The 27,046-nt window shown below is 35.8% G+C and overlaps 1 long non-coding RNA gene and 1 pseudogene across 1 annotated transcript; both read right to left on the bottom strand.

The window, feature by feature from the left end:
- LOC114264339 (1-aminocyclopropane-1-carboxylate oxidase-like) lies at window positions 1–26,240 on the bottom strand (annotated as a pseudogene).
- On the bottom strand, window positions 21,166–23,338 carry LOC114316687 (uncharacterized). The gene is made up of 3 exons (XR_014339978.1): window positions 22,952–23,338; window positions 21,714–21,817; window positions 21,166–21,624 (listed from the first exon to the last, which is right to left on the bottom strand). It is a non-coding gene; the product is annotated as an uncharacterized LOC114316687 (long non-coding RNA).
- Window positions 26,241–27,046: the final 806 nt, after the last annotated feature.

The following is a 27,046-nucleotide window of genomic DNA, read 5'->3' as shown; positions in this document are numbered from 1 at the left end:
TCAAACTGTTGAGATTGGACCCAAGTCCACAGAAGTTTTTATGGTTTTCATGGCTTCGAACCTGGGCTCCTTAGACTGGATCTTGAGTCTAGCATAGAGCTTCATGTAGTCCTCGAACACGAATTTGGGGTAAACTTGATTCTGCTCTTCTTCTTTCTCCACTAGTGTCGGTGTTGGATAGATGACAACGCCACTACCTAGATTGTAAAATGAAGCTGTCGACATTCAATTTCCATCCAACTGAGCAATCACCCGGTGCATCACACTCTTGTATCTGCCATTTGTGATTACCTGTAAATTGCACAATCAACATAGTTAACCATTTTATCAGCACATTTTTTTGAATGATGCAATGGGTAAAAACCATGTTAGTTGGACTGGAGAGGTGTTGCAGCCAGGTGGCTCGCTATATAAGAATCACTTTAACAATTAAATTGTTCACTTTGTAGAGTTGTGTGTAGTAAATTATGCATGATTTTTTTTTTTTTTTTAAAAATTAATTTGTTATTCATAGCAACATGTTAAACATAATTTTAAAAATAGACTATTCATTTTTAATACAATTATAAAGTTATATGACTATAAATATCTAAAGTAAATCTATAATCCTAGTTTGGCTCAAATATGTGAAGTGCGGATAAGATTGAATTGATGTGTTGTGTGATGCGTACATTGAATAATTTGGATCACACATACACATTTCTAGGTAAATTTCTAGGTAACAATTATGGTTTTGTAGTATTACTGATAAATATCATACCAATCTGAATTTTTTCGATCATAATGTATACATAAAACTCTGCAAAATAAACTGTGCATATCAAATCCCACGGACACTAACAACACTTCTTGAATCCAACAGTGGAGTGGAGAGAATCTTTTTCCCTTTCCCAAATATATACTTTGTATTGGTAAGCTATTTTTTTTAACAAAAACAAAAATAACATGAAAATGATAAAAAGTTTAAAATCTTTCATTATTTTTGTTTCTGAAAACATGAAAATAAAAAAAGAGAGAAGATGAAAACAACCAAAAAAAAGTGTGTTTGCGTTTAGTAGTAGTGGTTAGAACATTACAATACCTCAAGTTGGTCACCAATGTTGATAACAATCATAGTTCTAAATCGCGGTATCGGCTAACTTAACGGTATTGATCGCGGAGTATCGGTATCGGTAGTATCGGCCGGTATGTATCGGGAATCGGGTGCCGCAACCGTGAAATTTTAAAAATCATTAGCAATCCCTCTAAACCAAATTTTATGCATTTTTTTTGACTCTTTTAACTTTAATTTGTTACATTTCAATCAAAATTTCGTTATATAGGAACATTTTTGACTCATTTTCAACTAAATGATTTGTATTTATTTTTGACATATGTTAAACTTTTAATAAAAAAGTTGATTTGAATATTTATTATTTCTTGTACTGAGAAAAAAATAAAAATATATATATATATATATATTAATATAAATAAAGGTGCAGGTGTATAAACAGGTGTAGCCACACCACCTCCAAAACAAATAAATAGAAGAAAAAAAAAAAAAAAAAACCTTGTCCCTGGCTTCTTCACTGCAAGTAATATCCAAGTAATATCTAAGTAACTCTCTCTTTTATATCATACTATAAACAAATAAATAGAAGGAAGAAAAAAAAAAAAAAACTTAAACATTTGAATCTACAAATCCACCATAAACCCATGCACCTCCATGTACCCAAGTAACTCTCTCTTCTTACCCATCTCAACTCAGACTCCCAATGCACCTCCATGTATATCCACTTCAATCTCATACTTCCATACCATAATACAACCACCTCTCTCTCTCTTTCTCTCTCTCTCTCTCTCTCTCAAAATGTTGATCGGAAGTTGCAGAATCCCGCCAAACTCAGGGAACTTCAGCTTTAGATCGACGGAAAAAAAAAAAAACCAGAAACAGAAACAGAAACAGAGCACATCAAGAAGAAAAACAGAGTCGCGACACAACAACAACAGAAACAGAGACTGTATCAGCCTGTATCAGTCCATATATCGGATTCACGCCATTACGTACCGGGACTCGAACGTTACGGCGGTAAATTTCATTCTCACCGGTATACCGATGAATATCCAAATCGGTGCTATGATTTTCCGGTACGAATCGGCCGGTACGTACCTTTCCGACCGATATTTAGAACTATGATAACAATGGATTGTTTCAAGGGGGGGACATCAATCCATTCTCCATCCTTGAGCAGCTGGAGTCCACTGACCTTGTCATCTTGGAAGAGGAGGATGATGCCGCCGGCATCGGTGTGGGCCCGGAGGCCCTTGGTGCCAAAGGTTGGACCTTGGGAGCCATAAAAACTACAAGAAAATCAAGTTTTAGCAGCGTTTTTTATTGCAGCGGCCTGAAAAATGCTGCTATTGATGGGCTATTGTAGCAGTTATTGATCACAACTAAAAATTAAATTTTTAGTAACATTTTTTTCCTAAAATGCTGCCATATATTTTTTTATAATGACGGTTTGTACTCAACCGTTACAAAAAGCCAGGCAAAATAAAGACCCGCCAAATTCAACTTTGATTTTGCGCAGAATCCAATTTTGTGTGTGTGGGGGGGGGGGGGAGGGGGTGAATAACATATCAGAATTTCAGTCCAAAAAAAAAAAAAATTTCAACACTTCTTTGGGGAAGTGTCTGAGTTCATCCTCCTCGCGGCATTCATCATCCTCCCACTGTGATTTCTAGGTTAGTTTTCTCTCTTTGTTTCTTTTCTCTATCCATCTGTTTCTTCTTGTCTCTTAGTTTATCTCTCTGTCCTTCTCTCTTTCTTCTACTGTCTCTGTTTTTGTTTTTCCCTTATTGTCTTCGGTCAAGTTTGGGTCCATGAAATTCATTGTTAAGCTACGACTTGCCATTCCATTCATTGTTTCTAATGTCACCAAAACTTCTCTACTTTGAAGGATTTCATGAACATCTTGAATGATATTGATTTGGGAAAATAGTTTAGAAAATAGAAAAAAAATTGTTGGTATTCTGATTTTTGATCATCTATGATATTCATATTTTATCGAATATAATTAGTGAAGTGAATGGATTGTTGTTGATGCTACACAATAAAATCTCATGCTTGAGGATTCATTATGCATGCTAGGTGTTTGATAAAATGCCACAATGGAGTAATAGTGCCTACATTTTTGTTTATTGGTTTGTTCTCTCTCTCTCTCTCTCTCTCTTTTGTGTTGAGAAAATTGTTGTCTATGAATTTAATGCACAGTTTGTAATGCTTTGTTGGCTTAATAATGTGATTAGAGAAAATTGTTGCCTCTTTTCACAGTCTCATGTTGTTATTTATGTTGGGGGTTTCTTTCACTCCATCAAAACTACCACCCGAATCTCTTGAAATATGGGCATATGAGGTTAGATTGTGGGTTACCGATGGATATTTGATGTTTATATTTCAGTACAGATAAGGCACCTAATTTATTTTAGACATGTATTCTTAAGATTGGTCATGCTTTCTTGTTTTTCAGTGGAACACTGTAGCTATAATTTTTACTTATAAACATTAATATTTCATCTTTCCTTTCAGGGTTCCCCATTTTGCAAAGTTGTATGTGAAGTACTTGTAGAGTTAGAGTCGCCACACTTACTTCATAGGTAAAGTCCATTATGGCCGTCTTGATTGATGATTTATGCATGGACAAATGTTATTTCAACAGTGCTCTTTACTTCGATGATGCCATCATGTAATCCTTTAAATGAAGAGCTAGTATAGGATTGACATCTATTTATGTAGCCTAACATAAATTTAATACACTTTCAATGATATTTTGGAATTTGAGTTTGTGGCCATATGTACGTAATAATCAAAAATGAAAAAAAAAGGAAAAAGGAAAAGAGAACATGTGTATCTGTTATTTATCTATCCCTTTAAACTTTAGTTCATTATCTTCTAATATTTAAAGATTCTTGTTGACTCCTGTTTTTAACCTTATTGATATGATACTTTAAACCTTGTCACCAAAAGAATCCGCGCACCTTGAGATTCCTTTGACCATTGCTTGTTACTAATTTTTGTTGTTTTTGTTATTGTTGTTGCCATATATGTAAACCTTGTTTAGTTGAAAATTTATTCGGAGGAAGATTTTAGTATCACAAATACTGATGTTTGATAATGTTGATCAACCCCCCCCCCCCCAAACAACACCACCACCACCACAAATTTAACATTTTCCGTTTACATCAATATTTAGCTTTGGATCATACATTTGTGCCTTTCATATGCACTACAAGAAATTTCAATTTTGGCGACTAAATTTTTAGTCGCCAAAAGTCATATTTTTAGTCGCCAAAAGGTTTTCCCAACTAAATAGTTTGGTCGCTGACTTGGTTGCGAAAAGACGGTCGGCGAAGGTATTGGCGACTAAAAAAATTTTAGTTGCCGAAAGTCCTATAAATGGCGACTAATATTTTTAGTCGTCAAAAAATAATATTTTAGTCGCCAAAAATCTTATTTTCCGCTACTAAAACTTTGGTAGCCAAAACTTGAAGTATCTACGGCGACCAAAGTTTTAGTTGCCAAAGGGTTTTTTTCCATCTTTTTTTTATTTATTTTTATTTATTTTTTTTAGCTACTAAATTCTTAATCGCCTAAAGTCAGCTTTTATTTTAGCTACTAAATATTTAGTAGTAAAAAGTTTTTCTCCATTTTATTTTTATTTTTAGCTACTAAATATTTAGTAGCCAAAATTTTTTCTCCATTTTATTTTTATTTTTAGCTACTAAGCTTCACACACATCTCTATTTGTATTTTTATCAAAAAAGGCACTGAATTTTTGGTTTCTGGAAAATGAATGATATGTTTAGAGAGAGAGTAACAATTTTTGCTAGAGCTTTGTAGTTATGTTTAAACAATGGGGGATACATAATAATCTTTCTAGCATAGATGGAAGCACATAACAATAAAATTAAAAATTAAAAAAATGGCACACATAACATCAACTCTTCCATGGTAAATTTTGTAGTTCACAATGTTCAGATTCTCCATGTGCTCCCCCAACATGTAACAGACCTCACCTTGTCAAGCTTTATGCAGCAGCAACTGCAACATCAACTTTCACAAACTTTATGCGGCTCAATGAAATGCTCATATTCTATCTATAGTACCAGTCCTGGGAAAAACTGCCTATTTCCATTTATTGCAACTCATATGAAGAAAAACTGAAACTTGATCTTCCTTCATGAGTTGATTTCAGCTCGAGTTTCTGAAATGGGCTGCAGACAAAGTTGAACACGTCTTCACCAATCACTTGAATAGGTTTAAGAGAATAGAAACTAAAATGCATAAAGTACAAGGCGTAGCATGTTTGGTTCATGAACATGCATACAGTTCAATTGAAAAAGGAAACGAAATTGTTATCATAACAATATTATATTTTCAAGAATTAAAGGGGAGTCGCAATGTGGATTATGAAGCACTCTGATCAGGAATTGTGAATAAGGAGGCCGTATACCTGCTATTAGGATCATAATAAAAGCCATTGATGGAGCAATCACTACAAGAGAAGCAAACATAGTAAAAGCCAGCTATAGTTAACCCACAGTCAGTTCCAACATTCACAAAGTATTGCTCTTTCCATCTTTGCAGAGTAAAGTCAAAGGTAATATCATTACTTAAACTAATAAAGGAAACTCCTAATACTGCCACCAAACCAAATTAAGCTGAACTAAAACAAAACTAAAAAGCACTCACTCCACAAGTGATTTAGATAAGAGGAAATCAAAGTTATATATTATTAAGGTTTTTGAGAGAGATACAGGTAGGGAAAGTGTTGCTGGTGTAAGAAATGAGAAGACAGGTCTTGATCTCACAATTGCTGTAGAGATATAGTCTGAATTACTTCTGCCTCACTATGACATCTAATCAATTATCAAATTTCAATAAACCAATTCAATTTTAAGAATTTTCCAAATCAAAAGCATTTCAAAAAATTTATAGTAGCAAAGTAACCATATAATTGAGAAAATTTACCTCAATTTAGCTAAGCAACAACATATACAATTTTGCAAAAACTACAGCAATTCACCTAAGCAACAATACAATTCAACAAAATTGCACCTTACCAAAGCTGTAAGTGATGTGGATCCGAAAAAACAAAGCTGCAAGTGATGGAAAGGACAATGTCCCATCCCAACTGGTTAAAAACAGAGCAACATATGATTCAAAATTGTAGACATTAACACACTAGTCACACCATATGAAATATATATATATATATATATATATATATATATATATATATATATATATATATATATATATATATATATAAGGCTTATTGGGGGTGTTTGTTTCAGCTTTTCAAAGCTAACTTATGGCTTTTAGCTTTGAAAAAGTTATTTTGGACTATTTAGTTAAACTTATTTCAAACAGCTTTTGATTCTAACAGCTTATTTTAACTCAAAAAAATTAATTCTGGGAAACTGCTCACCCCTTGTTTCTGATTATCAGATTCTGCTATGGACATGTTAATTTATAGTTATACTCTTAGATTTTTTTATTTTTTTAAAAATAGAAAATGACCCAAATGGACTATAGATTATTATTATTTTTGTTATGAGAAATGTAGACAAACAAAAAATAAAAATTAATTAAAAAACCTGTTTCACAGCTTATTTAACAAACACTACTCAGCAACTTAAATCTATAATCCAACAGTTACACCAAATAGATTAACAACGTCTGATTAAAGTCATAATCTATAATCTGTTAAGCTATAATCTATAAGCTGTTTTAACAGCTACACCAAACGGGGCCATTATGGATCTACTTTGTTGCCTTCAATGAATTTAAATTCCCAAACAAAAGTTCCAATTATTCAATCTAGACCAATTTCTATCAATAATCAAAAGAAAATAAAATGCCCAAGACATTTTTTTATTCCCAACAAACAGAATTCAATTCAAATTCCCAAACAAAAGTTCCAATTATTCAATCCAAACTAAATTCTATCAATTCAATAATCAAAAGAAAAGCAAATACCCAATAAATTTAAGTAAATTTTTTTTCAGAATCAATTGATAAATTCGACGACAAGAAAGGATTGGATATCAGTACCCTTGACCGAGACGACTTCTCAGCTCAGATCAGATCAACAATAAATCAAGCGAAATTTAGGGCTTTGATTTGGGAACAAACAACAAATTGAAAGAAAATGGCTGGTTTAGATCAAAAGGGAGAGAATGGATTGTGAGATTGAATAAGGAAGAAAAGATTATGATTGAAGCCATGGCAGAACTCGAAGAAATGGGCACACGCTAGCGATCTCTTCGAGAGAGGATGATGGCAAGATGAGAGGTGGTCAGCGGCGTCGCGAAGGTGAATCTGTGAATCGGTGCTCTGGTTGCGCGCGACCATGAGGAAGAGCGGCGGAGGCACGACTGGTGGAGCGGCGGTGAAAGAGGAAAGGGAGAGGAGCAGTGGAGAGGGAGAGGCAGAGGGGGAGAGAGAGAGAGAGAGAGAGAAACACTGAAGAGAGAGAGGGACAGAGGCACTGATATTTGGTTTGGAAACCAAATATATATATATTACACCATTAGCAACTAAAGATTTTTAGTCGCCAATTAGTTTTATAAATCCCTCCAAAATTTGAAAGGTCTCGCTCTAAATATTTTAGTTTTTTGGCGACCAAACATTTGGTTGCCAAAGATAAAAAATAATTTTTTATTTTACATTCGGCGACTAAATGGTTTTAGTAGCCAAAAGTCAACATACGGTGACTAAATTTTTTTTTTGTCGTTGAAAATTTGTTTTTGGCGACCAAACTTTTGGTCGCCAAAGATAAAAAATAATTTTTTATTTTACAATCGGTGACTAAATGGTTTTAGTAGCTAAAACTCAACATACGGCGGCTAAAATATTTATTTTGTTGCAAATTCTGGTATTTTTAGCGACTAAATTTTTTTTTAGTCTCCAATAATCAATATATCCCTACTAAAAAAAATTAGTAGCTAAATATTGTAATTTTGCCGACTAAAAAAGTTTTTAGTCACCAATTCCACTACTTTTGGTGACTAAATTTTTTTTAGTCGCTAATTTTGGTCGCCAAAGGTGTATTATGTCGTAGTGATGATTGGATGTGTAGACCTCAAACATGTTCAATTATTTAGTTTTAGGACTCACTTATATATATACATAGGTTTTTGTATTTATTTCCAAACATTTCTTGGCATTTCCAAAACTTTTTGAAATGCTTTTGAAACATTTCATGTTCCAAGTTGACCAAAATGACAAAATGAAACAAAATGTTGATCCTTGGGTATGGAAAGAATATGGGAAGATATAGTAACAAATATAGGTAGCGAATAGCGATGCAAATAGGCAATGAGAAAAGACATCCTACAGCATCACTTGGCATAAAGTATATATGTAGAGCAGATTAGCAAATAAGACTCATATTGTCAAACTTAAGCAGTCAAAGAAAAGGTTTGTTGATTGAGTTGAATTGATTAGTCATTGGCTCTAAGGATATTACTGGTTTATAGATTGTCTTGACTCCAATAGTTGATACACTTTTTTGGTATTTCCCTTAGTAGAATATATTTTGGAACTTCTTGCTATATTTTTTGTGTAGATGAAAGCTGTTCATTGTTATTTTAAGGTTTTCTTAAAACTTTTTTGTTTGTACTAGGTGTGTTTTGTAACTTAGGTGCTGCTTCACCAAAAAAAGGTGTTACATTAAACATAATCCTCTAATAAAATAGTTCAATTTTGGGAGGGAAAAAAAAATATAGAGAAGTCATACAAAAATAGTGCCTACCTTTTTATATATTTTCTACATTAACATTACTTATCCTTTTTGAGTATATAACTTTTTCCCTTATCTAATTAGCATGTTTCAATGGTTATGAATCAGCCAATCATAGCATTGTCTTTAGGTTCAGTTCAGAACCTCCTGCTTCTTTGACTAATGCATTCCTTAATTTCTTTTTTACTTTTTTCTTTTTGTTCAGAAAATTGTTTTCCATGAATTTAATGCACAGTACACTTGTAATGTTTTGTTAGCCTAGTAATGTGATTAGAGGAAATTCAACATTCATGTATTCCCTTTACCAATAAATTGTTAGTTAGTTTGGACAAAATTGGGATTTGATAGGTTGACTTCTCTACTTTGCTTCCTTTATTAGCATCCGTAAAAATACTAAACAAACCAGTGAAATAGAGAATTGGGCAATCGAACAAATTTGAATATCAATAATGTATTAAACTGTAATATACAATTAACAATGGACCCTTGGATGTTGCTAGTGGTTGCTTGATTTGGTGGCTGCTACTAATGTTTGGCTTTATTGGCTGATTCAGTTCAAATGCCAACTTGTTAGTTGCTTGCTTACATGTTCTAAGCCCTTTAGATGTCTTCAAGCGTATCTAATCTTAGAGATCAACTTGCAGTGCTTAAAGAAAAGCACCAAGAACTAATGCAGAGTTTTTTTTTTTTTTTTTTTTTTTTTTTTTTGTTGGGTTCAAAAGAAAACAAAAAACAGAGGAAGAAAACAGAGAGGGATGGGTTTCATCATAATGCAGAGTTTTTTTTTGCTGGTATGGAGTGGGTTTCTTTGCTACCTTTGTTTGTTTGGCTTTTGTGATGCTTTATGGAAGATTAGGTGTTGTTGGCTTTGGTATGTTTAGAGTGAACCTGGAATATATGGAGTGATAAAGGTGGTGTGTAATTTCTTTGTATCTTTTTATTTCCTTCATTTTGTTGTGGTTGGTATCTTTTGCCAACCCTTTTGTTTCTTTTGATTGAGCTTGCACATGATTTTGCAGTTTTTGTGCCAACCTAGTTGGGATGAGTTAGGTTCACTATGATGCAATCTCGCTCTTCCTTGTTGGTTGTTGTATGTCTCCTTTATCTTTAATAAATAGTGCTTTATTTGGCTGGTAAAAAATAATATGCAAACATGATCTTCAACTTCATTGTTTATTTTTTGAAACCACATACTTACCAAAAAAATAAGACTCCTCGAGAATTATTTGTAGTCTAACTTTTCTTTATTGATTTTAAAATTGAAAATGATACTTATGCTCATTCAATTATTTTTATTGTAGAATATAAGACAATATGAAAGTATCAAACAATGGATGCCATTTCTCGATTTGAACATTTTTCATGGAGGTCTTTATAAAATGGCATCATGAGTAATACTTTTGAGTACTATTGTCACGTGACAAGTTTATATGTACCTTTTGGATTATGGTGTGGCTATTAGTTAGCTAGAAATATTTGATCTATTTTGGTATGACAAGCTTACGTAATGAACCTTTTAATTAAGGTGTTTTGGATATTTTGGGATTATAAGAATGCAAACTATTTTATCTTTTACAATTATTGAGTATTGAGCCATTAGAATAAAATCATGCTTTTATAGATGTATAATGTGAGCAGGGATAAGTGAGAGACAACAATTAATGGTTACCAAACTATTGAAAATTTCAAGTTATATATTATTGATAATTGAATAGTAAACATAGCATATAACCGCGGTTAATAACCGTCGCTACAAATAAAATTCAAAAAAAAATCTATGGCTATAACGACAGTGTAAAACTGATGGAATAGAGTTAAAATATAGCAGCGGTTCACAAAACGTCGCAACAGCGAAGGATATAGTAGCAGTTAACTGTCGCTATAAAGTAATCAACTAATGGTTAAATTTAAGATATAGCGACATTTATAACCGTCGCAATAAAAAAAATTATACCAACTTTTCACAAAAACGTCACTATAAGGCTATGCTGACGGGGCTATTGTGCTAGTTTGGCCGCTACTATTGCAGCCGCAAGTAAAGGTGTGCTAGTTTTTAGCAATACTTTTTCTTGCTTTTAGCGGCATTTTTGGCCACTGTTATAAGTGATTTTTTTTGTAGTTGATGTACCCTTTCTCTAGCCCAAGATTTTCACATAGCAAGTCCAGAAGCTGCTCAGCCAGTTGTTCTAGTTTCAAAGCAAATTCCTCCATTGCCTTCCTGTTACTATCCTCTCACAAAACAACAATCTATATGTAAGCCAAGGAATGCATACATAAACAAAGTACAAACAATAGTGCTATATGCATAAAATAAAAAAATAAAAAATGTCGTGTATGATTTTGGTTTATTTTAAATATCACGTATACCATTGGACCGTTGAAATCCTCCAACTGTGTGGTTTCGAAGTGTGTTAATGTATGATTGGACTTCTCGCTTGTACTAACCTACTTGGAATGGGTGTTGTTTGCTATGATGCGATGCTTTTTGCATGCCTTTTCTTTGTATATGTTGACTCATGCTATAGTTTTTTCATCAACAAAGTCCTTTTATTCATAAAAGAAAAATAAAAATAAAAATAAAATACTTAAGATAAATCTTAACCACCAAATATTATATTTTCTCTACATTTTTTTCTATGTTTGAGTTCTGTCACTACAAAAAATTTGCTTTTTTGCGACGGTAAAATACCGTCGCAAATACCAAAAACCCCGTCGCAAAAACTTTTTTGCGACGGCATCGGGCTTTTAGCGACGGTAATAGGGGGTCCCAACAAAGGGGGTTGCTAAAGGCCTTTAGCGACGGTATGGCGCCATCGCAAAATATTGGCGACGGCAAAAGTGCCTTTTAGTGACGGTAAAATACTGTCGCTATTAATGTGTAGAAATTTGAAGTTTTTGAGACGTCACTGTGTTGCTGTCGCAAAAAAAGGTTATTTGCGACGGTAAAAATACCGTCGTTGAAAGTTTTATTTGAGACAGAAAAATACCGTCGCTGAAAATGGTTATTTGCGAAGGTAAAAAATACTGTCGCTAAAAATAGTATTTGCGACGGTGAATGATACCGTCGCTAAAGGCCTGTAGTTTCACTTAACTAGTAATGGCAATATCTTTGGCGACGACTATGCTACTGTCGCAAAAAATCTTTTTTGAGATAGTATAATACCGTCTCAAAAAAAAAAAAAAAAAAAAAAACTGCAACACAATTATTAAAAATATGAAAATTACCTGTATTAAATGAAAATAACTAAAAAAAATCGATAATTATATAATAATATAAAAATTCCTGTATATAAATAAAAATTTATCCATAATTAAAGTATTCTTCCATTCATAACAACATATCATCAAAATTATCTCATCACATAATGTTGCATAATACATACATAATGTTCACAAATCCAAAGAACGTAAATCAAAAATAAAAGTATTTGTCATGATTCTTCCGTGGGTTACAAAAACAAAAGTTTTCACAATCTTCACATGCCTGCATTCCACAAGAAGCAAACTGCTACTCAGGAAATATCTGAAAATAAAAAATAAAAAAAATTAATGACAATATAATTATGTGTTAATATTTTAATTACAAAAAAAGATAAAAAATTAACTACTATATAATTACAAAGATAGTTAAGTAAATAATTTTGGATAGACCGAAATAGGGCTCTAACTCCCAAACCGGGAACCCGATTGGAGTCCCGTCTTCTCCCACAAGTCTTTCGTGCCTAGGCGGTCGTGTGTGCCAAGTTTCGTGCCAATCCGACCCCGTTTGGTGATTTTGGGGCGTCAACAACTTGAATTCAAGTTTCTTAAGGAACTAGTTTGCCGAGACCGAAATAGGGCTCTAACTCCCAAACCGGGAACCCGATTGGAGTCTCGTCTTCTCCCACAAGTCTCTCATGCCTAGACGGTCGTGTGTGCCAAGTTTCGTGCCAATCTGACCCCGTTTGGTGATTTGGGGCGTCAACACCTCGTATTCAAGTTTCTTAAGGTACTAGTTTGCCTAGACCGAAATAGGGCTCTAACTCCCAAACCGGGAACCCGATTAGAGTCCCGTCTTCTCCCACAAGTCTCTCGTGCCTAGGCGGTCGTGTGTGCCAAGTTTCGTGCCAATCCGACCCCGTTTGGTGATTTTGGGGCGTCAACACCTCGAATTCAAGTTTCTTAAGGAACAAGTTTGCCTAAACTGAAATAGGGCTCTAACTCCCAAACCGGGAACCCCATTGGAGTCCCGTCTTCTCCCACAAGTCTCTCGTGCCTAGTCGATTGTGTGTGCCAAGTTTCGTGCCAATCCGACCTCGTTTGGTGATTTTGGGGCGTCAACACCTCGAATTCAAGTTTCTTAAGGAACTAGTTTGCCTAGGCCGAAATAGGGCTCTAACTCCCAAACCGGGAACCCCATTGGAGTCCCGTCTTCTCCCACAAGTCTCTCGTGCCTAGGCAGTCGTGTGTGCCAAGTTTTGTGCCAATCTGACCCCGTTTGTTGATTTTGGGGCGTCAACACTTCGAATTCAAGTTTCTTAAGGAACTAGTTTGCCTAGACCGAAATAGGGCTCTAACTCCCAAACCGGGAACCCCGATTGGAGTCCCGTCTTCTCCCACATGTCTTTCGTGCCTAGGCAGCCGTGTGTGCCAAGTTTCATGCCAATCGGACCCCGTTTGGTGATTTTGGGGCATCAACACCTCGAATTCAAGTTTCTTAAGGAACTAGTTTGCCTAGACCGAAATAGGGCTCTAACTCCCAAACCGGGAACCCCATTGGAGTCCTGTCTTCTCCCACAAGTCTCTCGTGCCTAGGCAGTCGTGTGTGCCAAGTTTTGTGCCAATCCGACCCCGTTTGGTGATTTTGGGGCGTCAACACCTTGTATTCAAGTTTCTTAAGGAACTAGTTTGCCTAGACTGAAATAGGGCTCTAACTCCCAAACCGGGAACCCCGATTGGAGTCCCGTCTTCTCCCACATGTCTCTCGTGCCTAGGCAGCCGTGTGTGCCAAGTTTCGTGCCAATCCGACCCCGTTTGGTGATTTTGGGGCGTCAACACCTCGTATTCAAGTTTCTTAAGGAACTAGTTTGCCTAGACCGAAATATGGCTCTAACTCCCAAACCGGGAACCCCATTGGAGTCCTGTCTTCTCCCACAAGTCCCTCGTGCCTAGACGGTCGTGTGTACGAAGTTTCGTGCCAATCCAACCTCGTTTGGTGATTTTGGGGTGTTAACACCTCGAATTCAAGTTTCTTAAGGAACTAGTTTGCCTAGACCGAAATAGGGCTCTAACTCCCAAACCGGGAACCCCATTGGAGTCCCGTCTTCTCCCACAAGTCTCTCGTGCCTAGGCGGTCGTGTGTGCCAAGTTTTGTGCCAATCCAACCCCGTTTGGTGATTTTGGGGCGTCAACACCTCGAATTCAAGTTTCTTAAGGAACTAGTTTGCCTAGACCGAAATAGGGCTCTAACTCCCAAACCGGGAACCCTGATTGGAGTCCCGTCTTCTCCCACATGTCTCTCGTGCCTAGGTAGTCGTGTGTGCCAAGTTTCGTGCCAATCCGACCCCATTTGGTGATTTTGGGGCGTCAACACCTCGAATTCAAGTTTCTTAAGGAACTAGTTTGCCTAGACCGAAATAGGGCTCTAACTCCCAAACCGGGAACCCTGATTGGAGTCCCGTCTTCTCCCACATGTCTCTCATGCCTAGGTAGTCGTGTGTGCCAAGTTTCGTGCCAATCTGACCCCGTTTGGTGATTTTGGGGCGTCAACACCTCGAATTCAAGTTTCTTAAGGAACTAGTTTGCCTAGACCGAAATAGGGCTCTAACTCCCAAACCGGGAACCCCATTGGAGTCCCGTCTTCTCCCACAAGTCTCTCGTGCCTAGACGGTCGTGTGTACCATGTTTCGTGTCAATCCGACCTTGTTTGGTGATTTTGGGGCGTCAACACCTCGAATTCAAGTTTCTTAAGGAACTAGTTTTCCTAGACCGAAATAGGGCTCTAACTCCCAAACCGGGAACCCCATTGGAGTCCCGTCTTCTCCCACAACTCTCTCATGCCTAGTCGGTCGTGTGTGCCAAGTTTCGTGCCAATCCGACTTCGTTTGGTGATTTTGGGGCGTCAACACCTCGAATTCAAGTTTCTTAAGGAACTAGTTTGCCTAGACCGAAATAGGGCTCTAACTCCCAAACCGGGAACCCAATTGGAGTCCCGTCTTCTCCCACAAGTCTCTCGTGCCTAGACGGTCGTGTGTGCCAAGTTTTGTGCCAATCCGACCCCGTTTGGTGATTTTGGGGCGTCAACACCTCGAATTCAAGTTTCTTAAGGAACTAGTTTGCCTAGACCGAAATAGGGCTCTAACTCCCAAACCGGGAACCCGATTGGAGTCCTGTCTTCTCCCACAAGTCTCTTAGCTTACAATGCAAAGAATTCAAAGATACATTTTAGCTTAGAATGTAAAGATATATTTTATACCTAATCTTCTGGTGGTGGTGTATATGGATTCTCGTCTTCTGCAGATTCCCTAAATGCCCGGTGGCCACTCGATGCATCAGGAGCCTATGATAGTCAATGCATAATGTGTTAATCATATTCGAATTTTATACATAATGTTGTGTGAAAATTTAACTATCAAACAATTTAATTTATATCGAACCTGTCTGTTGGGATCCACACTTGCCCCCTGTGACACAAAGGCCATCATCTCAGCTCTCCGCTGCTGTAAATGTGTAGAGAACTCTGCTCGCAGCTCCTCTCTCAACTCATCCCTTAGCTCCGCACGAACCTGCTGGGTGATCTGAACAATAGTGGATGGCTGGGGTGCTGACTGTGATGGCCCAACACCATCTTTATACACTGCGCTCCGAGGCACAGTTCTCCCGTATGTGCGACAATATCCATGATTGTCATGACCTATCAACTCATGGAAAATGGCATTTCTAGCCTCCAAAGTCCGACAATCCTCAGGTAGCATAGAGAGTTGGCCATTAAACTCATCCTGTATTGAATAAGACATACAAGTATATGCCAAATTAAGATGGTTGACACACAAAAAATAAAAAAACAAACTTTAAATACAATCAAAGGTGTTTGGAAACTACCAAGGTCTGGATAACCTCTAGGTCGTTTGCTCTACGTGTCATAAGCCAAACATTCATCTTATCAGTAGACTCCCCCTTACTGGTCATCTACCTTTTTTTAGAAATATGAAAATTAGAATTCAAATAATTTGCAAATATACAATGTTTATTTATATACAAAAATAAAACAATAAAATATAAACCTCATGCCGTATCTGAGCGAAAGTAGTACGCCCTGTGGTATGAGCTATGCCATGAGCTCGCCGATTTTTAGTGTTCCTAGTTGCAATTTTCTATAACAGGTTCAACAAATGTAAGTATATAAATATGATTTGTATGTTTACATATCATACATATAACTTATTTGTATACCTCAGCATCGGAAGTACGCCAATACTCCACAAGTTCTTCCCACTGGCTTGGCACAATGTGCAAAGGAACATCATCCTTCAGATTAGGATCTTCACTTCTAGGCTTGAAATACTTAGACTTAATCTTATTCTTGTGATCCTTCCATATGCTGTTACAATTTTTCATATAGATTGGCTTGTACTCCTCTAGACATATATTCAAATTGTCCTATAAAACACAATTTCAAAGTTTAAATAATAATAACACAATTTTGGAATGTAAATTTTTGGACAAAAAATATACTTTTACCTTCACATCCTTCCAGATAACATCAAGAATGTCATCAGGCACAGTGTTCCAGTTAAGAAAAGTAAGAGGAACAATATTACCATTTCGCACAATAATGCCAAGTTGAGTAGTTAACTTAGACACGTTATCCCCTATTGGACAGTAATTTTCATCAAATTGTATGTCCAACTTTGTACCAGTACCCCACTCCCTAATGCCCTTGGCACATCCTCTACCACGCCTACTCAAGGTTGATGAAGAACTAACATGACCTGCGAGATACAATAAGAATAAACAATATGCAGTGATAATAAACAAATGCAAATTTAAATAATGTCAATACAAATCAATTTCTTATACCTGAGGGAGGCTGTGAAGAAGTCGAAGGGTCTGAAAAATACAATGAAAATAAACAAGTTATATGTAATGAGAACAAATAAATATATATTTAAATAATTTTCATACAAATCAAAGCAAATTTATATACCTGCGGATGGCTCATAAGTCAATGACTCTAGTTGGGATGATAGCTGCTGCGGTGCCACTGATGGGGGTCGATGCGGTGGCACTAATGGCCCATCTGATGGTGCTCGCTGTGATGCCTCCTCCAATGGTGGTGCCACTGATGGTGGATGCACCAATGGTAGGCGTGGAGGCTGAGTAGATGATAGCTGCTGTGGTGCCACTAATGGTGGTCGATGCGGTGGCACTAATGGTGCTCGCTGTGATGCCTCCTCTGATGGTCGTGCCACTAATAGTGGTCGCTGCGGTGGCTGGTCAGATAGTGGTGGCACTAATGGCCCTTCTGATAGTGGTCGATGTGATGCCTCCTCTGATGGTGGTGCCGCTGATGTCCTCTTACGTACCACATCGGACATCATGCGCCGAGGATGATCAGGCTTCCTCTTCCTTCCCATAATAATCTGCAACCAATATAACATTAATTGACATTAGAAACATAGACAATGGTTTGTCATCAACTATAATATGACATTAATTGAACTAATACAATTACAAAGACAAAGTAAATTAAGAAACTGATGATTAACTACAACCTTGGCCTTAATTGAATTACTAATGTTGATTAAATATCAGCCTATTTGAACATCAACTGTTTCCCCTTCTGCGGCTTCCCTCACCCAACCAACTTCTTCATCACGAAGCATTATATTTTCTTCCAATTGTTGGCTCATATATGGCTCGATTTGTGGATCAGTCGAACTCATATCAAATAAACCTCTCTGAGACATCTTCACCGCCACTTGCCAGTCTGGTTGTAATGGGTCTGCAACATACCAAACTTGCTCTGCTTGGGATGCCAAGATGAAAGGTTCATTGGTAATTCGATCATCTCGGTACAACAAATGATTGAAGTTGACTAATGTGAAATTAAAGACATCTTGTATCTTCCCGTGAATGTTGTCAATCCAATCACACTTAAACAACACATGGTTCTTCTCACTGGAATATCGAATCTCAATGATATCTATCAATTGTCCATAATAGTACACAGACCCCACACGAGGATTCTTGTCTTTCCGACTAGCATAACTTATGGTATCTGCCTTCAAAGCTACACCACAATTTTGTGTGGCTCGATGGTCATCCATGGCCTTTACTCGATACCGAAACCCATTCATTATATACCCATTGAACCTCCTTGCTAGGTTATGAGGACCATTTGCCAATACAGTAATCTCTTCAGAAAATGTGACATCACTAGTCCTTCGCAAAGTTTGAACCTATTTTAAAAAATAAAAATTGTAAAATTTAAAATGTAGTTTGACTTAGGTAAATAGAATCTGTAGATTTAAATACATACATGTTCCTTGAACCAAATGTGAAAAGTTTCAAAATGTTCACGCCGAAGCTGATGATCGTCAACACGAGGCATTTTCACCTTAAGTTCTTGAAGGTGTTTGCTGTGTAGATTGAAATTTTATCAAAAAACAAAATTTGGTTCAAAATTCAATGAAACATAATAAAATATTGAGTGACATAACTTACTTTATGAATGGTTGAACCGCGGATGTATTGAATAAGACATACCGATGAGTTTGTGCCCAAGAAGTGTTATCAAGATAAAAGCTTGTGATTTCACCAACAGCACGACCCAGATTATCATCACCACTGTAGTTCCTCACGGGTCGATTAGATTTAGTTTCCACATCATTGAGATATTGTGCACAAAAATTCATGCATTCTTCCATAAGATATCCTTTAGCAATTGAACCTTTTGGACTGAGCTGGGGTTCAGATGCATGGGCATCAGGCCCCTCTGGTTCATTACCCTCAACACTTGTACCGGCATGTGGATTTCCCATAGCCCCTTGTATCATTCCAACCATATCGTCCCCAATGTCTAAATTAGCCAATGTTTCATTATCTCGATTACCATGCAGAGATACGTACGATTCCCCATGATTAATCCAATGTTTGTACTTTTTTAAAAAACCATTCAAAATCAGATGCTCCCGCACACCCTCTCGTATAAGATGGTATCGATTCTCACATTTTCTACACGGACAACTAATCATCGAACCTTCAACCCTATTGGTGTAGGCAAACACAAGGAATTGATCAATCCCATTAATGTATTCCCTCGACATCCTATTTGGAAAATCAATCCAACTCTTATCCATCATCTGTACTTCCCTCAAATGCACACTTCACTTCTTTTGTAATCTTCTCAACAATATATATAAATATATTTAAATACATGCATATGTGTTTCCCACTATTAATTTGCTTCAGGCAAACTTACTGGGAAATATACATCTCACATGCAAAACAAATATGCCCTAGAAAAAAAATATAATTACAACAAATGTAAGTCATAATGAGATGTAAGGGTAAAAATATAATTACAAGACATAATATCACATAAATGAGCATGTTAATATCATATATATATATATATATAATTACAACATAATATCACATATATATATATATAGGTACATCGGAAAAAATTGAACTTTTGCTGTAAAAAGTAGAAAAAAATTATGTTAAGCAATAATTTCATTTTCACCAACACAATTTCACTTATGTGACACTACGTCGAATGAGCTATTATGTAGGTCGAACGCATTTCAAAATATAAATTCCTTGTTTGAAAAAAAATACCCTTTGATTTTAGTTCCTTAATATCACGAGTCCCATTTTGAAAAGGGTGATTATTATTTTATATTTTTAGGATTGGACCTAGATTATTCATCTAGGCTGCCTGCGTGTCCAATGTTATGGTATCAAGCCAAAAGTAGTTCAAAGTTCAATTTTTTGGTTGGATTTTACTTACTTGTGTTGTGACTGTACCCAATAGAATGGGTTGTCAACGTATTCAAGTTGACAAGTCAAGAGTGGAATCAAGAACAAGTTCAAGCTGGAATCAAGATGGTTGCAGTTCTTATTTTCAAATTAAATTTGAATTTTTTTTTTGATTTTGTGACTGCACTCAATGGAAAGGGTTGGCTACACATTCAAGTCGGTAAAAAAAAAAAGTCCAGACTGAAATCAATTCAACCATAGTTCATGCTCAAATTTTAATTTATTTTTATCTAGGCTAATTTTATAGCCTTCAAAGACCACTGTTATAAAGCTTAGCGTGACTCCTTCAACCATATTGCATTGAGAAATTAAAATGAAGTTAATAACCAATTTATACGTTAGTATGACTCAGGAACTTGCCATTTATTTGTGAAGAGAAAGTTGCAAATTTAGTATAGTCAAAAAGGCATCCATACTTTTGTTTAACATTTTATCTCAAGCCCAGACAAAATGCTTTATTTCATAACTTGCAAAATTTTATAAAGTTGTCTAAGGCTTTGCCTAAGTTTCGGACTTTCGTAATGATAGCCTATAATAGTTAGTAAAATTTAAAATTGTGTATATCCAGTGTTGTTTTTTATGTGTTGGATTTTTAGGTCTCTTGGAAAACCAAACACGTGCATTATCCTGGACTATTTTTTTTGAGGCACTTGCCATGGAAGTGAATTTTTTAGGCCATAGGGTGGGCTATTTTTTATACCATGAAAGGGACAGTAAGCATTTTTTGGGTCACTAGATAGGAAACCACTGACATATATGCTTGCACAAAAATATATTTACCGGCATACATATACTTTGCCTCTTTTGTTCGTTCCTTTCTTTTAGCTTCGTTTCTTTTTATTTCTGTTACCTCTATATATATATACATATTTTTTCTAAATATTATTTTCCTATCAAAATCAATGGAGATAAAGCTTTAGTAGTAAATTTTTAATTAAGCATTAAACTAATTAAAGTTTCCTAATGCATTGTTAGTCTTTTATCATTGAATTCCAAGTTATTTTATTCAAAACTTGTAATGTATTTCATGTGTCTAAGCGATATGCACATGTTCCCCAAGTGCTTAAAGCATGTTGTCTAAAATATTTTAAAAAATAGTAGAACATGTTTGGAGGTGTTTCTGGCAAAGGTCGAGAAGTTTCCCAGGAGTGTCGTGTTGTGTCGGTGTCCGACACGACATGCCACCTTCTTATAAACTTTTAATTCAAGCAAACCTCACACTTTACAAGCTTTAGCTATTTCAAAATGATTCCATCAATAACCCGACCATCTTTCATCCTAGCTTCAAAATTACAAGTTTATCATAACCTTAGACCACCATTAAACCATTTGCAGGTAGCATAATTCTATTTTTTTTATTGATTCCGTACGAAGTTTGGAATCAAAGCTCATGTGAATATGCTTCACCTAGAACACAAAGGCATCCGCCAAGCTCAAGTCCAAATTATGATAACGATTTCTACCCAAACACAACTCTTCCCTGAAAAAATTAAATTCAAAATTGTCCACATGCCACGTAGCTCCTCTTGGGTATGGTTCAACCGCCAAACACAACCTAAATTCTATCAACAAGATAAACTGAAGTAGTTGCTATAGTGAAAAATAAGAAAATAGAAAAACTACCAGTTTCTTTGCTTTCATTTTTTATGTACTCTTATGGCATTAACTAGTAACTAAGACACCTAGAATAATTACGAAACAGAAAGTGTCAGCATTTCCATTTAAGAGAAAAGGAAATGACAAACTTTTCAAAGGAAAATCAGATTTTGGTGCTGCTGGGGGCTTATGTGCTAAAATCCAAGCTTTCAAAGATCTGCAAGAAGACATTGGATCTTATACAAACTGGCTAAGAAAGAAAAGCCTGTGCGGATACTTTATAGACGCAAGTGCCAAGACACTTACACCAAGAAATGAGCAACCATATAGAGCTTGAGGCCAGTGGTCCCACGAGATATCACATCCTCATTTGCAGGTTGAATCTCATCAAGCCACTGCCACGCAATTTCCTGCAAACAGCATACAAGAAGGCACATTTCCAACATCACAAAGACATTGTTATAAAGTTTCTCTATTTAAACCAGCTTCATCATCTTTTGACTGGACAAAACATTCAACCAACCATTCAGCTATTACAGTCAGCTTATTCTTATCCTTCATTGTCATCCATTAAGGAGAAAGAAACCCGAATTGTTAGTTACATATATCAAATGTTTATGTGTATATATTCAGATCTCTCTACATATAGAAAATATACAGGGGACTTTTTAATTCTTTTACTTTAGAAGCAAATTATTAATAGTAGAACTACAAACAAGAAACAAACAAGATAAGGACTCAGTTCAACGACCCGAGACATACAACAGAAGTGATCTTTTTCACAATCTGGACAGTTTTAGATGGGGAGAGGCAACATACACTGATCTCTGTTTTGGTAAGTGGGGCAAACGCGGTATTGTCTTTCACACCAGCAATTATTTAGATGGGGAGAGGTAACATTTAACCTTCTCTCTACATTTCTCTCTTCAACTCTCTTTCTCTTTACAGACCCAGCTCTGGTTTCGACACTGGCCACTGCCTCACACTACCATAGGCACTCCACCATTGTTGCTGCTACCCATTTTTAAAGAAGAAACTTAAAATGAAAAATATTTTTTTTACTAGCAAAGAGAAATATTTTACTAACATGAAAAATATGAGCATTGTAAAAAAAAAATGATGTCAAAGGAGATTCCATATTTTTCCTAAAGTAAGTGAAACTTTTAAAAACCAAATGAATTGTAAACATTTAATTGAAATACAAAGCACATGTAACCACTTTGGAGGTTGGTCTAAAGGCCTGATGCGGCAGTTACAGTCTTCAAATATAGAAAGGAGAAAAGACAATCTTACTACTTTCGTTCATAGGATCAAAGATTTCTTCTTCTTTTTTTTTAAAATGGAGGACGGGTTTGACTATACAACCTGATATGTTCACAAAGCATATTCTGAATTACAAGCATGAACACGTCAATCACAATTTAAGAACAAAATTGTTCTTAAATCATACAATAATTTTCAGAAAGTACCTACACTCTCTTTTTCATGTTTAAGAAATTCACAAGAGATGGAATGAGAAGGAATGCACAAGAACAAATACTCACTTTATGAATGGCCGTTCACAGTCGCTCACAGTTGCTCGTCACTCGTCGTTCACAGTCGCTGCTGCTCGTCACTCCGGCGAAGGCCGTTGTTCACCCTCGTCACTTTGCGAAGGTCGTCGTTCACCACTATTTTGATTTTGAATGATTTTGATTTGAGGATTTTGGGGATTTTAGTTTCTAATAGTTGGAACAATGGATTGGGATTTTGGAGATTTTAAGGATTTCGGTTTCAGAGGGATTTTGATTTTAGGGATTTCGGTTTTAGAGGGATTTTGATTTGAGGAATTTAGGGATTTTAGGACTTTGACCGCGAATGGGATACAAAAAGCGGGATAGCAAATATTCATTTATTTGCGACGGCATATGTCAACCGTCGCAAATGATCATAATTACCGAATGAAACGACATCGTTTTATCCATAGTTTTTTGCGATGGTCTTCTGCCGTCACAAATGGTCCACAATTGCGACAGTAACTTCTTACCGTCGCTAAATACTACGTTTTTGCGATGGTATTCCGTGCGTCGCCAATGTTCCTGCAGTTTTCTTTTTACAATCTTTAGCGACGGAATAAGCCCCGTCGCAAAAGTCTATTTTTTCTCGACGGCAGATACACGCCGTCGCAAAAGAGTTTTTTGGCGACGACAACTATGATGCGATTTTTGCGATGGCAGTCACCCCGTCGCAAAAACCTCCGTGTTATTTGCCAGGATTTCTTGTAGTGTGTGTAACTATCCTTTCTCATAAACAAAAAATTAGTCCCTGGAGCTGTTTGGCGTTGATTTTGTGTTCTATTTTCTGTTTTTATTTTCCAAAAACAAAGCAAACTATTTCTAGGGAAAAAAAAAATTCAATAAACAACACCCTTTAGAAATTATAAAAACAAAAGTTTCAAATATTCAAAAACGCTTTTTTGGAAAATGAAAATGATCTAAAATGAGAGGTATTTCAAACTTTTCATTATTTTTGTTTTTTAAAATACAAAAAGTGATTTACATAGCTAACTATATATAGTAGCATGAACGAAACCCTTTGGCCACTAAGTTTCTCTTTTCAGAGGAGATTTAGGTTCCATTCTCAGAAGTGTAATTGGGAGGTTTAAATTTTCTCACAAGGTGCGAGGGTGTGAGTTTTAATACCCCCAAATGCTAACATAACATTTAATCACTAATCAAAAAAATATAGTAGCATGAGAGAGAGAGAGAGAGAGAGAGAGAGAGAGAGAGAGAAATTTGATGATATGATATATGAACCTATAATCATCTTGAAGATCAGGGATTTCAGAGATGTTGGAAACAGGAAGATGGCAGAAGAAGAAGGTGCTTTCCCAGTCCAAGTCATTGATTTCAGACTAAACAGTCTCCAGACCCTTGCTTTCCACCATTTCTTTGAACCTTTGTTCCAGGCACTTCTTGTAGTGCTCCTTTGTTAGCCTCTCCACTGTGTCCATAAGCTCATGGGACATACCATGATTCACCAACTTCATAAACCCAAAAAGAAAAAAAATGGGTAAATCAGCAAAAATCTCAAAACTATCCACTCTATTTGGTTTGGAATTTTCAAAAATAATTTTTTGAGTTTTTTTTTAGTGATTTTTGAAAATATTTTAATTAATTATTATTATTCTTATTTTTACATTTCGGATCCAATTAATTTAGATATACTTAACAAGTATAAAATTTGTATAAAAACCTTTTTAAAAAAATGCAAAAAAAAATTTGAAAATGTATTAAATTTTCGTATTTTTGTATTTGGTAATTTTTTAAGTTTTTTTCTTACAAATATTATACTTTTTAAGTATATTTAAATTAGGTGTATCTGAAAAAATAAAAAATTTACGTAAAATTTTAAAAAACTTTAGTAAAAATAAAAAAATAAATTATTGGAAATAAAAAGCTCAATTTTATGAGAAAACCGAAGAAGATGATTGATATTGTGTTTTAGATTACTTTGAAATGACTAGTTGTTATTATTTTTTGTGCAAAAATAATCTTCGAAATCTCAAAATTAACTTTTCTTTGTTTTGTAAAATGTGGGTTCTAATAATTTTCTAATAAATAAAAACAGAAAGCAAAAACAATATACCAAACAAAACTGCTTCACATAAACATCTTTCATCATTAATGCTGTACCTCAAAGAAGCCCCAGTTCTCACAAGCATCTTTGATCATCTCCATTGTTAGGTTTTATTCTTGGCAACCCCGTTTGACAAAACTCCTTTTAGTTGTATTTATTTTCACACTTTTATTTCATTGAGGCTATGAGTGTTTAGATGCGAATCCAACCCGAATTGTGTCTTTTAGAGAAGTTTGTGATGCTAATGCTTTCAAGATTGCCACTTCGCTGATTATGACGGGGATCGAGCTGCCCGGTCAGCTCGCGGGGGTCGAGGGGGCAGCGCCACGGCGGGGTCGAGGGGCAGCACCCCCGAAGCAAAATGCAAAAATGAATCCCTGGTTCCAGCAGTTTTGGTCGCCTGTAAAAGTACTGAGATGTGTGATTTTACGCTTGAGCGGGTTTTCTAGCGCCCGAGCGGACCTCTGTTTTGTCACACGCATATTTTGCTGAAGACGCTTGAGCGGGATGTTGGGCGCTCGAGCGGACCGCGCGAACACAGTTTTCCGGATTTCAATAAGGATTGGGTTTTCTTCCACATCTAGGATTACTTTTGGTTTTCTATAAGTAGTTGGTTTTCTCCCAAAACTAGACTACTCCTGAATTCCTCCAGTTCTTCTTTTTGATTCTTAAGGTTTATATCTGGGGATATTTTTTAGTTTTCTTTGATGTTTTGATTGAGTATTCAACTCATGTTTTAAAGAGTATACATCAAAGGTTTTGTTTGTTCTACAAAAGAGAGAGTTGTTCTTCGGTGGATTCTGAAGAATTCGAGCCTGAAGCTTTGGTGGATCCTGGGGTGGCTCATTGTAAAGACAATTCCGAGGTGAAAACGGGTTGGAAGAGGGGCATAGAGGTTAGTTCAATTAGGCGTAGATTTGTTAGGTAATTGAGAATATACTTGTGTAATTCTTTTATATCTTCTTAGTGGATTGTTTTGTGGTTGTTGCCTGTGGTTTTTTTATCACAATTGGAGGTGTCCAATTGTAGTTTTTTCACGTAAAATCGTTGTGTTGTTTTGTCTTGTTCGTTTGATTTGGATTGTTATATATTGCTTAAAATTGATACATAATCACAAATCAACATCTAGGGAATTTCTAGATTTTTCATCCATAGTTGCTGCTCTCTCTTCACCATTAAGTTTCTCCATGTCAATGATTGGAAAAGCCTCCATCTCTCTCTGTCTTTCTCCAAATCTTTGTACCTCTATATGTTTAGTGAGGTATCTGGAGTGCAATTTATAGATCTCCAAAAGTCATAAAGTAGGAAAAGATAAAGGGGTAAGGAGCTTCATTTAAAAGAAATAAGTGATTGGCAGTCTACAATTCAAGTAAATAAAAAATAAAAATAAATAATAATAAATTAATATTACAATATATGTTTACTCAAGTTGTAAGAAATTTATTTTCAAATTCAAAGTCAAAATAGAAAAATAAGATCCACGTGATATAAGGAGAGACTAGACACCAAATTCAGAATCCACTTAATATAGGTAAGTTAATAAACCCAACCCAAACATACGGTTTTTAATAATAATTAAAAAATAATTAAAAAAGTAAATAAGTAAAAACAGGACTCGTGGAGGATGTATGTGATCACATCCTGATGGACCCGCACCATCTTTGGCTCAGTCAGGAGAGCCATGGGTCTATATAACTTGTTGAGCCATCTCTTTGTAGCGGGACCTACTGTAATGGTTAGCTCATTTCCTCAGATTTTTGGGGGCCTTGTGGACTATTTTTATATTTTATTTATTTTATTTTACTTTTGGCCATGCACGCGGTACTTCTTTTGTATTTGTTAAACTATCTCCAATGATAAATCAAAAATTTCATTAAATTTAAATAAAAATTTTAATTTGATACTATTCACTCTAATGTTAAAATTAAAATTTTTATCAATTTTTTTCACATCCCCTGTTGTTTGGGAGGATGGCCAAGACGATATCCTGGAAGTCGTCCAGACATGAAAAAAAAAAAAAA

The sequence above is a fragment of the Camellia sinensis genome, chromosome 9 (genome assembly GCF_055761805.1).
Source record: "Camellia sinensis isolate YWXY chromosome 9, ASM5576180v1, whole genome shotgun sequence".
Taxonomy (NCBI): domain Eukaryota; kingdom Viridiplantae; phylum Streptophyta; class Magnoliopsida; order Ericales; family Theaceae; genus Camellia; species Camellia sinensis.
The sequence above is the reverse complement of the archived record's forward strand: the minus strand, read 5'-3'. Positions and strand labels throughout refer to the sequence as shown.